The 12,791-nt window shown below is 39.0% G+C and overlaps 1 protein-coding gene across 9 annotated transcripts in view; it reads left to right on the top strand.

Moving 5' to 3' along the window:
• ATP2B1 (ATPase plasma membrane Ca2+ transporting 1) overlaps positions 1 to 12,791 on the top strand; it is a 60,190-nt gene that overhangs the window by 1,930 nt on the left and 45,469 nt on the right. The window lies entirely within an intron of this gene.

Here is a 12,791-nt window from a genome sequence, read left to right as displayed (position 1 = left end):
CCCACAAAAATCTTTTTTACGTTTGACTTATTAAACTGTAGGGGCTGGTGACGAGAACAGGAACAAAATTTCGGGGGCTTTTTTTCTTGTCATTTTAACATCCAGATTACAGAAATCCTTAAAGTATCTTATGCTGTGCCTGAAACCCTCATTCTGAGAATGTTTGCTGGTCCTTGAGAGGTGACTGGCTAGGTGATTATTCAAATCGTGTCCCTTCTTAGAAGTCAAGTTCCAAGCCCACCGTACCTGTGATATATCTTCATCATTAGTGGTTGGCAATCTTGACTTCCTGGGGAACGAAGTGAGTGTGCCTTTGGAAAACTACCTCCTGTAGGATAGCTACTGCATCTCTAAAACATTCCTGGATCCCAATGAATTTGGGTTAAAATAATGTGTTTCGGTACTTGGAAAGGTGTTGGTTAGATAACTTTCCAATTCCTTGGTTCTTGATAATGTGTGTTCAGAAGGTGGTAGCTGTAGCTATAGCCGGGGCCATTTTTTTTGAGCTGTTTGTTGGCACTTTTCAAGGATTTCTTCCAAACACCACAAATTGTGAATTCCAATAGAAGTAAACTTGTGTATCTTTAAACTGTTGGCTCTTCTGGCAGGAATAGCTTCCAATGTACTAGGGCTTTAATACTTATGGCATAATGAATGGAAACTCTTGGTGTCAGTGGAAAAAGTGGTCACTGAATTCAGTGAGGAAAAAAACTCACACACTTCACTGTGAAATTTTTGGTCTGGAAGAGCATCATTGTGTGGTTCGGTTTATTGCTGCTCCTACTGATGATTATGGTAACCGACCCAGGCTGAGTTTGCTGAAGGAAATGTGAATGCTGTGCTGTGTACAGATATTTGCAGGTTTTCCCAATCAATGTTCCTATGTCAGTGCTAAATTGCAACATTATTACTTCTATCCACTCAAAGGAAAACACATGGAAAACTGTGTGGATCATTCAAATGATACAAGTCAAAACTAATTGTAAAGGGAATTGTGAAGGTGCTATTTGTAAGCACACATGCTGTAACATCTGCATATGAAGCAAATGGTTTTGGAAATTTAAAGAGAAAAACAAGACTTCTGTCACATTAGCAGAGTAAACTGTGTCGGTTTCTTACACAAATTTGCATTACATACAGACAGTGGTACAAGGAAAGGATCCCCATTCGTGTAATACATATTCTGCTAATAATCTGGGGGTAATCCTGCAAATTGAAGTCCACTGTAATCTAAAGGAAGAGTCTCATTTAGGAAGTCACTCTTTTGTGGACCACAAAATATAGAGAACTTCTGTCAGCTGTTAAAATTGCAAACATCTAAACTGTTTTGTAGAAAGCTTCCAAGGAAATTCAGAGGCTTGAAATTGTCCTGTAGCAAAGGCACAAAGGTCTAGTAATTACTTCTGTTATCTTTATTTTTAGCTGTTTGAATTTACTAGGAAAGAAGAATGTGATAAATGGGTGGTAATCATGAGATGATACTAAGAAGGAAGAGACATAGGCTGGATCTGCTAAAGCCACCTCAAAAACAGATGCTTTGGAAGAAATTAGCTTCACCAACATTTAAGATTTTAAAACTGGGAACTTACTGGCAAGTTCAAAATGTATGTGGCAAAACAATCAATAATATGCCATAGCAAGAAAGTCTCCCTTGACATGAGGGTGGACAAGATAACCTAAAGTATCTTCTAACTCGAATTTCTTCCATTAAGGTAGACTAAATATTAATGGCATTCTTTACCACTGAAATGTGACCTCACTAATGTCTTTCAGTGTTTGAACTCTTCATTTTTATATATGTTTTCTCTGTTTTTAAAGAGAAAATAATACTAGTACAAAAAGGGATTCACACTTTATTTAAAGGTGAAGTCAGATTTCAGTTAGCCAAATTTAATGCAGAATAGCAAACAGCTATGATGAGTCCTGGGCATTTAAAAGTAAATATCTTTTGAGAAATAAAGAAGACTGCTTGAATCTGTAAAAGATCTCTAATAGAAATGCATGCTTACCTTATTACAAAAGGATCAATAAAATAGCAGTAATAATCTTAAATCTGTATTCTCTAGTATTCTCTACTTGTCTTAAGTAATAATACGAAGAAGACTTGTTAAAAGTTGCAATTCAGCAGATAAGGATCTTTGTCTATGGAATATTTTAATTAAAAACCAGATAAAATCTAGGAGTTGCAGAATTGTCTAAAAAGCTAGGATTAGCTCTGCCTACTGGTTTTCTAGAGTGTGTGCAACGGTCTCAAGCAGGTTTTTTGGCTTTTTTATACAAACCTGTTAAATTTCCTCTGAAGACATTTTTATTTCTTGCAAAGTTTAACAGATTGAAGAACAAGGAAGGCAGGAAAGTTGAAGTTGAAAGAAAAGTGAACCTATGATACTTTATATAGAGGATGGATATTTCTCACAAGCATTAAGATTTGCTAATTTGTTCAAAATAGCTTGCCTTTATAAAGATTGGATTCATCCACTTTTCAATACCTAATATTAGGTACTTTATCTAAGTTCTCCTAACTTAGGCTTCAGCTAGCTGAAAAGACCATGTTCATTAATTGAACAGCAGAGTGATAAAAAAGTAAGATTTTTTTTGTTCATGAAACATCTCTTAATGCATGTGAAAAATAAAAATGGGTTCAGCAGTTTCACACAGAAGATGTAAGCAGTGATAATGAGCAGTATAGAAGGAGGATTTCCAGGAGGTGACATGTACAATGAAATCAACAGGCAAAATATTAAACTAAGACATCTTGCACCTACTCAGACAGAATGTATTTCTACACAGACACATGGTATTGTCCAGTTTGTATTTTATTTTTGAATTATCAGGCTTTCAAATACAGTTAATTAAAGTGAATTTCTAGTTTTTGTGACAGATTTCACTTGATATGAGCAGTATCTTTGAAGGAGCTGTCTGTTCAAGGTATTGGTATTCCAGTAAACGTTATGAAAATTATTTCTGCTGCCACTTATAAATCTTACTCTAACTGACAGATGACAGCAGGAGGTGTTATTAGATTAATTTTGGTGAATTGCAAAGTAGGTATGAGGCTTTCTCCATTGGTATTTCAAAGGTCTTGTGGGAGAAGAAATCTAAGGAAAATGTAGGAGGCATTTAAAAAAGAAATCAGAAGTAGCTTTGAAAATAAATATAACTTATTTTTTTGTCCAGTAAGAGATAATATGTAATTGCTGTTACAGAGCAGACAAATAACATCTGCCTTGCCTTTGAAGGGGAATGGACTGAGAAAGAGAATATATTTCTGCTTTCATGTTTGCAACTGCACTGTGCAGTTAAAGAGTGTATAGATCCATTTTGAGGATGACATTTGATAAACTGGTGCTGGGCATTAAATCTGGCTGGTTCTGCCACTTAAAGCATGACAAGCCTCAGCGCTAGGGTAGGTAGCCCTGGCTTCTTGCTGGCTATAATGTGATGCTGCTTTTTAGATGAGAGTTAGGTAATTTTCTGCATGGCTTCCTATTTACAGTGAACTTCAGTGGTTTGCATGTCTCATTTTTCATAATATTGTGTATGAGCTGGATGTTGTCTTAATTCTCAGTGAGTACAGGAAACACCATGTTCTTAAAACACACTTCTGGGAGCCTATCACTTGTAATCTGCTACCCTTACTTGTGCCCTTATATTCACAGAAAGATAAGGTAGCAGCAGGGAAAACAACACTATTGGTTTCTCACCACTTGGTGTACAGTGTCTGGTCCTGTACAGAGGAGGCCCAGGATGTACCATGCTCTGCACAGTTGATAGCAACAAACCCCAACTCAAGGCAGGAAAGATGATTCAGCTCACTCTGCTTTAAGCAACTATTTAACTTCTGGGACATGCCCCAAGGGTTATAGTAGTGTGCTCTTTTCCTGCTTACATCGTCATTAAAACTTAAACTTTCATATTAATTTTAACATTCTGAATCAAAGATGAACTTAGTCACCTTTGCATTACGTACACCAGTGAAAGAAACAGAAGTGCTCTTCAGTGGAGGGTTACAGATGTGCCCTTATGTAGAAATCACATAACTTTTTGTGCACTTGTTATTTGACCAGTGACTGGTGGCTTGCCTGCATGACTCTTCCAGGATTGCCCATGTCTCAGCAAATACAAGGATGTGTTGCTTGTGGTGTGTATTTTGGCTTCTGTCTAGATTTTAAAATTAAACAACTGGTGACTTCATATGGGGATAGGAGGAAGAGTCACTAGCTGTGTTTGGTGGAGTTTTTCCACTGTAGAAAGAAATAACCATAGTGCTATGGTCTTTATTGAAATAAGGAACTTATGCCACTAGCAATAAAGAAGTCTTCTAGCTAGAGCACACTTTTTTAAAAGAAAATTGTAGAGTGTGCTGAAAAGTTGAAGGTGATCACTGAGACTCTCCAAAAGCTTGGAAAACATTTGGTTTTGTATGGTAGGTGTTTCAAGAGATAGGAGTCTTTCAAGTCCCCATCAAAAGATGTGTTAGTCACTTCTATTAATATGTTTGATGCTTTTTTAATAGTCTAAAGTTTTGTGAGAGTTTTATGATGGCCTTCTGAACCTGCTGGTTTATCAGCATAATCCAAGAGGCTGGGAACAGAGAGAGCATAATTTGTAATTGCCTATTTGGCTTATCACTATGAGTGCAAAGTTTCACTGGCTGGCTGAGGTGACCTTATGGCTACTTTCATTTCCATCTTAGCCTAACTGCAATAATTCCCCCCTCTTTTGTGCCATCTCTGCCCCTGTGAGTCTACTCAGTGCACCACTAGATGGTTTGTTACACAATCTTTGTGCACAAATTGGTCTCTCCAAGGTGAGAAGTAAAGCTCACATGAGGAATGCAACATGAATCTTTGGATTGATGGTTGGGAATGTTCCTCCTTGTGCAGCAGTCACGTGAAACCATTCCCTGGAGGGTATTAACATTTTCACATGGGAGAACTTGAACTTACTGCTTTGATAGGAGAGAGGTTTGAGTGCCACTTTTCAACTAATGGCATTCTATAAAAGTATATTTGGGTTTAAACACAAGAACTATATGCCTGATATATGCCTGATGTGGTTTCTGATACTACAGTGGAGTTAAATAAATTTTGCTTGTGTTGAGCATCCAGACTTGGTTTCTGATGTTTTTACATAGAGAAGCCTGAGCAGGTAGTAACAATAAATAGGTAGAAAAGGTGGCAGGTATGGTTAGCCCTTAAACTGTTTAAGAAAGGGTGGTATTTTTGAATCTCTTCTGGTTGTTTAGATCTAGTAGATAGTAGATCAGGATCTCAATATGCATATTGAACAGGAGTTTTTTCACTTCCATCCAGGTGCTACTGCTATCAGTATTGATATTGCACTTCAAATTGCTTTGTATTGTTTGGATCTGCCAATTTTTCTTCACTTGGGAATGAAGCTGGTGCAGAACTTCATGAAGCCTATGGAACATAATACAAATCAATACTTAAATTAGAACAGTGTCTACCAGTCTCACTCAGTTGAGGTTGTATGAAACATGAAATGATTTAAACTGGCTGTCAGGGTCTTTTCCAAATGGCTTTCAAATATGCATAGTTGAGACTGACAGCTGGAGAGAGTAGAGAAGGTGCTTTACCACTGCTAGCACAACTGCTTTACTTCTGCTTTATTAATAACACAAATCATTACAGTTCATGTTTACCTACTTCTGCTCTGCAATCCAAGTAGTTAACATTGACAGTGATTTTTCTTATTCTGCAATGAGCTTGCTTTGCGTAGTGGAACATCTTGACATTTTCATAAAGTCTGCTTTCAGATGCATTTTGCTAATAGGTGGATCTTGTTGTGGTACCTGCAGATCTAAGGATTTGTTCCTGAACTAGAGCTATATTTCTCAACTGAGTTAAAAGAGATTTGGGAATAAAGGACTAAATTCTCTGGGATTTGATAAAGGCATGGTCTCTTTCTCTGGGTTTTTGTGTGCTGTTTAGTGGTAATGGAGGCGCCTACAGTGGAGTTATCCTTCATGTAGAGTTACTCACTGCAATGCATACCAGGTTACGGGAACCTTTTGAAAGAACTTTGGTACAAACACACACACCAAAAATTAAATGCCAGCATATAACACGCTAAGTCTTGTTTGTGAGTGAGTGATTTGTGTATGGCTTTCTTTTTTTCTTGTTGATCCTGGTGTTGCCGGGCACTGGACAGCAGCTCCCCAAACCATATTAGCAAAATGGTTTAGAAAAAGTTGTCTTGGTTGAGAGAAGTCTGACACCCTAAAGCTGTGTTGTGCTACCTTCTAACACTGAAAATTGGTTTACCAGATGAAAAAATACAAGGGATGTATGCTTGAGGGGAGCACTTAATATTTTTTGGGAAGATAGTTGAACATTCTTGACAGATGAACCTCTCATTCCAAAACTGCAACGCTGAATTTGCATATGCTCAAAGCTTTATATTTACCTTCTATTGATAGTCAAATCTAAGGCTACAGAAATTGTTATGGAGAATAAGGTTATATATAACCCTGGGCAAAATGCTTTGAACAGGACAAAGTTCATACATGTTACTTTGAGGCAGCCATTGTATAACAGGTCAATTTCAAGCTCCTGATGGGGAGCTGCCCAAAGTCCCTCCTAAGCATTACTGAGCTGGCAAAGTAAAAACATTTCTGATGGGCTTTCCCCTTCACTGTCACAGTTGGCAGTAGCTGAAAATGGTGACATGATTGTAGGGCTACTGCATGGCCTACATTCCTGGAGTGAGGCAGGAGAGCTGAGGCTGGCTGGCACCTCTACCCTACCATGGGGACAGGGATGCCTGTAGGAAAGGTCTTGGCCACCCTGCAGGACAGGGAGCCTGAGCCAGCTGCAGGGCTCTCCTGTGCTGGCAAGGACTGGCCCGTGCTGGGCAGCAGGAGCAAGAGTGTGACCAGTGGGTTTTGCCTTCAGTCGTTCTTGCGAGGCCACATCCAAAAATGGTGCCTTGTTTTGCACCTCTCCTGACAGTCAATATGGGGCTGTCCTGTGGTGTGTGGAGAGAATTAGGGCGAGGTGGCTTTGCTTGACCTGGAAGGGGGAAGGCTGAAGAGGGATGCTGGTGATGGTCTGTAGTGGGGCTTTGCAGCAAAGGTGCAGCTAGTCTCATCTTTTTCCCAGGATGAGCGTGGGGGTGTGGAGAAGAGCTTCCATGATTGACTTGAGCTGGTGAGGCCTGTGCTGGCTGGAAGGGGCAGTCCCTGTCACTGTGTGACCTTCAGGAGGAGCCGCAGGTGTTGCTGCTGTCTTGCTTGTCACCGGTTCTCATCTAGGGCTGTCCCCTGACCTTGAGGTCAGGTGAGCGGCGGTGCTGGCGCAGGGCTGTACCTTCTGGCAGTAGCACAGGCTTGGGTATTCCTAAACTAACTGTGAAGCCACATCCTTCCTCTTGCTCTGACATGGTAGTGCAGCTGCTTGATATGTGAGTTCAGCCCAGCCGACTGTGCTTAACTTTGGCAGAGCAATCCTGGCCACTTACATAAGCGTCTTAAAAAACTGAAAGTAGTCACTCTGCGCTGCTTCTGTTGCTGAAGCGACGCAAGCGCATCTGAGATGCATGTGGCTATTTTAGATCATGTCCTGGATGGCTAAATATAATATTTTGGTATATATGTTTTAATTTATCCATTGCCTGTTTACAAAAAGTGCCCGAAGTGCCTACTTCAGAGGTAGGTTTTCCCATTTGGTCAGGTGAATCGTGCATATGATGGAAGGAATGTAAAGTTTTAACCCATGAAATGCACACAGGCTTCAGAAATTGAGATAGACCCTTCCGGTGGTGAAAACAGGTGATGTGAAAGAGCAGAATTTCAACACTGTCTTCTAAAAAAGCTCTTGCATCTGCTGCATGCATACCAATTATTGAAGTACTAAATCATGGGGCGTGATTAATGCTAGAATCAGTAGTTGTTCAGCTGTGTCCTATATGGAAGGGTTTCAGGTTAAAAACTGAGATAACAACAAGCCTCTGTAGATCCTTAAAGGTAGCTGTGGTAATTCTAAAGTAGAAAATTCTGTGGAATTTGCTGTAGAAACTTCACCAAGAGGAATGATTATGCTCATGTTTCAAGGGGCTTTTCAGCCCTTTCCCCCACACCCTACTTACTTTATATAAACAGATCATGTGTCTTAACTTGCTCATTAGAACGCTAATGTCAGCCTCTCAAATGTGAAGTGTGTTATAAACATAGTTAGTCGGGAGCTTAGCAAGGTGCTAGTTGCCGGATGAATTAGAATTTGTGGGTATTTCCTGCAAGTGTGGTTTCATATTTGCTTCACTCAAACAGGTTCAGTGTAGTTCTCTGCCGTGTTTTGAGTTGGCACTGGCATTGGATTATCTGTGTGGTGAATCTGGTTAGATAACCATTCTGCCTGAAAAGAAAAATCATTTTTACTATCTGTATAAGCCTCCGTGTACCCGCAGGAACTTCACTGTTGTCACAAGAGACTGCAATAACTTGGGGAAGTAAGGGATGGTCAGAGTGGTTGGTATGCGTCCTGACACTTGATCATCAGCATGTTTGTGATGGAAGAAGCATGGCTTTCCTTGCTGTGGTTGCTCTGCATATTGAGCAGAGCAACGTATTGAGTGGCCTAGCTGGAGTCCTGGGAACCACCCAGGCGCAGCACACAAATAGAGAGCACTGCAGGAGCTCTGAGTTTCAACAGCAAAACTGTGAGGTGGCTTTGTTGCATGATAGGGGTAAACCTTTTTAGTCATTATGAAATATCATGTAAGCTCTGTAAGATGGAAACCAGCTCAGCCCACTCTGACTTACTAATTTTGTGAATCTGCCATGTGAAAATGAAGCTGAGAAGTGAATACCACTTTCTTGTAGATGGGGAGAAGAAACAGCCATCTAATTTGCTGAAGGGTGGTTCTTCTATTTTTAAAACCTGAAACAAGTGAAGGCTAAATTATGTAGCTACAGGCACATTCTTCTTCGGTAGGTAGTAATCAAAATCTAATGATTAAAGCTGTCAAAGCTTTTTAAAGTTCATCTGAAGTTTAAGATGATGGAAATTTATCTTTTCTTTGGGAGGAGGAGTGTTTTGCTGCTGTTCTAGAGGAAACTTTAAGACAAAGGCATTCATTTATTGCACTTGTATGCCTTTCTCATATACAGACTTCTAAATAGTGAAACTTAAAAATAGCCACTCCAAAAATTATTTGATGAATGCTTCAGATTGGAAAGAATTGTATATAAGCTGAGCCTTGTACCAACAAGTTAAGAAATGCAAACTTTATTTACGAAAAAAAAATCCAGTCGGTTTTGTAGACTAAAAAACGTGGGTGTCTGTGGAGTTTTTGGCAGGAAGGTATGTTGTCTCATGTTGGCCTGTAGTTTTGGGTTCACCTCCATGAGAGCATGGCAACAAGCTATCAATCTGTCTGCTCAAAGCCTATTTCTCTTTCCAAAACTGTTTCCACACCCGCCACTGTGTCAACACTGTTCAGTCATAATTGTCAACTCCAAAGCAGGCTGATCAATGGAAATGCTAAAAAAAGCAGCAGGGCTCTTGCCTCAGAGGCTGTGTAAAACCAGATTTGCCAGGAGGTGCGTGCCTCTGTGAATATCAGCAGAAAGGCTCACTGTTTGTTACCTTCTAGTCCAACACTGCTATGTGCCTTCAGGGCTCCTTTGCTTGAGGTTGTCTTGAACTCTTGAATTTTTCACCTTGTCTTCCAGGTGAAGTTGTTTTCTAAGAAATGGAACAACGAAAAGGGTTTAGTTTTTCAGAAACTGTGAAACAGTGGAATCCATAGGAATAAAAACTTGAATTGTATCTATATGATGGTTTTGGTTGTTGAGTTTTTTGGTTGGTTTTTACATTTTTTTTTTTTAAATGCATTTGAAGCATCAGACCTTATGGTACTCATTAGTACTGTTAGAATTGCTCCTGCCATTCATCAGGTATGAGACTCTTAAGATGTGACAGCTGGTTGAGGATCAGAAGTGAAATACCAACTCCACTGCCCATTGACATACATGTCTATGAAAGACCGAGGAAGTTCTTGGCATGCTTTAAACTAAGTGCATTAGATTTGCAGGCACAGCTCTTTTAGTGCTTTCTTACAAGGTGTCTTTTTCACAGCTGATAAGTAAAATGATGTCTGTACTCCCTCTGCTGGCTCTGCAAAAGTAGCTTTCATGAGCTTAAATAGCTGAGTAGCACCTCTTACAAGTATGCCTGTGTGTAATTCTGAGTTAAGAACAGTTTAATAAATAGAAGAGGGATTTTCCTGAAAAATGGGTCAACAAATAGTTGCTGAAAGCCAATCAGGTGTCTCAGATGCTATCTCATGCTATAATGGTAAACACTGGTGTTGTATATACCTTTGTAATTGTAGTCTGATCTGTTTTTGTGTATCAACAATCGGATGGGGCTATCCATTAAAATACTTGTACATCTAGTTCAGCTAAGCTCCTCTCTTATAGGTATTGTGTCCTATATGTACATGAAGAGCTATGATTAGCAGCCTCACATGGGGAAAGTAAACTTATCTACTTCCATAAATTTGAGTGCCATATACCTTTATTTGCTTATTCTGAGACTACTTGTTTCTTTCTGTGTGAAGAGATATTCAATATAAAAATGCTCAGCCAGAATGGAAGAAGTTTGGGCTTGAACGAAGTCTTGGTATAGGTGTTCTGAACATAATCAAATAAATTGCACTTAGTAATCATTAGACATCTTTACATGCCAATGTAGTTCATTCTGTTATCTTGTTTTCTGATATTATTCTATTATAGCACTGCTCTGGTTATCTTTAGTTTGTTGAATTCAGTGAGAGTTTAACAGTTTCAGAGAACCAAAAGGGTAACCCACCCTAATACACTGGTCAGTAACCAGGTAAGTGGAATAATAACCCAAACTGTCTTTTTAACATTTGCCAGTTTAAAAATCTCTGAACAAGAACCTTTGAGCCTTGTAACATGGAGTCTGGCTTCTGGTTGGGAAGTCTAAGGAGATTTTCTGGACTTTTGACCCTGGAAAATACATTTCCAGTCTTTTGTCCAGTCACTTTACTTGTATAATTCATAACTGTCAAATATTCCAGAACAGTTAAAAAATCGAGCAAACTCAATTAAGAATTCAGTGCAGCCACTGTAGTTCCTCCTGTTGAATTTCTCTTTGGGTGTACCCGTGGCTCTCTGCAGATGTCTTTAGGCATTGCTGTATTGAGAAGGGGTTTTTTGGCTGCAAAAATCCAGACAGTTGCCCAGTCCTTCACACCGAGGTTAGAACAAGTTATCTTCTCACAGCAAGTGTGTTCCTCCTACCAAATATGCTCTTCTTCCCCCTGCTATGGTGGATTAAGTTCTTGAATTTTATCCCCATGACTGGGCTTATGATCAGAATGCAGAGTTTTACTGCCAAAGTTCCATTTTAATAATCAGGTAAATGGACAAGTAAACCAAAAATTGTGGACCTCCATAATATAGGCCATTAAATTTAGCTTGGCCATGTCTGCCTTCAACCCTGGTCTTGTCAAACAAGAACAAATGGAGGATTCTCCATGCACAGGAAAGTGCATCAATTTTTTAGGAACGTCTAATAGTACATTTCAGAATCTCCAAATTAAAGAGTCAGAGAATCCTGATCTTAAAATATCTTAAAATAATAAAATAGCTTGTTTTAGGCTTCCTGTGGGCAATTTTGCCATGATGTTTAAATACTTGAAAATATTTGCTCTGTGAAAAATACTTTGTGACAGCTGATGGCTTATTTTAATAATAATTGCTCAACAACAAGGTAAAGTTTTAGTAACTACCTACTTTTTCAATTTTAAGGAAGAAAGCTGTCTTGAAAGCTGTTTAGCTTAATTATGTGCCTGAAGCATCACACGTCAAACTAGATTGTTACTTTGACAGACAGCCGTGTAACTGCCTAAAATTGTTTGTTCTTTTACACTTAGTTTGATTCTGGATTCTGACTGTATACTCTTTGATCACATTGCTGGCTTCCTTTATTAGATAACTGTTCAAACATCAACAAAATTAGTTATTCCACCACTCCCCCAAACAAAACCCCAAACAAACCAACCTTTACCCTAATTTCATGCTGTGTTGGTTAGAGCAGAAGATATCAAAGGCAGTGGATACATGTGCAAAAATCTGACTCCTGTAGCAGGGGTATGACACTCGAAGTAGCAACTTGCTATTAGTAATCCAGAGCAAGCTACTAGATACTGGTAACAGGTCTGAGTGCAACATGCAAAACTACATGTAAAGGTTCAGCATAATCCATGGCTTTTGTCTGAAGGTGAACTGGGAACATTTTTTATAAGCTGTGCTGCTATGTTTGAATAAACATGAAGGAGATTTAGGAGTCCATTGGTATAAATTTTTGTCTCTCTTAAAGCATCCCTTTCCTTGAGAAAAGGAGGAAATGGAAAACAAGTGTTGTAAAATCAAACAAAAAAGTTAATAGGTTGGGGACCATGGTAGAACGGGGATGTCAATCTGTTTGTCATGGTGTACAGATTTGAATTTGTGTGTAACTCAAATAATCCAAATTCATAACAACTTTGAAATGAGGTGTATGGTTGGTTTTCACTGTGTAGGACTTTTCATTAAGTTTCATTTCATCTTCCTTACCAGTGTTTTTCTTACCTCAGGTCTGAAAGTGTGAATAACAAGTCTGCTACTTGTTACTAGCAGATTACATACTCGCACCAGTTTTTTTCTAAGTCTTGTCTATATCAAGTAGGATTTTTTTTTTAAAGGCTACTAAAATAATGCTTAATTATAGAGGTTTTCAGATGGCTTCTTTCTATATTTC

The sequence above is a fragment of the Passer domesticus genome, chromosome 5 (genome assembly GCF_036417665.1).
Source record: "Passer domesticus isolate bPasDom1 chromosome 5, bPasDom1.hap1, whole genome shotgun sequence".
NCBI classification, from domain to species: Eukaryota; Metazoa; Chordata; class Aves; order Passeriformes; family Passeridae; genus Passer; species Passer domesticus.
This window is presented reverse-complemented; position numbering and strand designations above follow the sequence as displayed.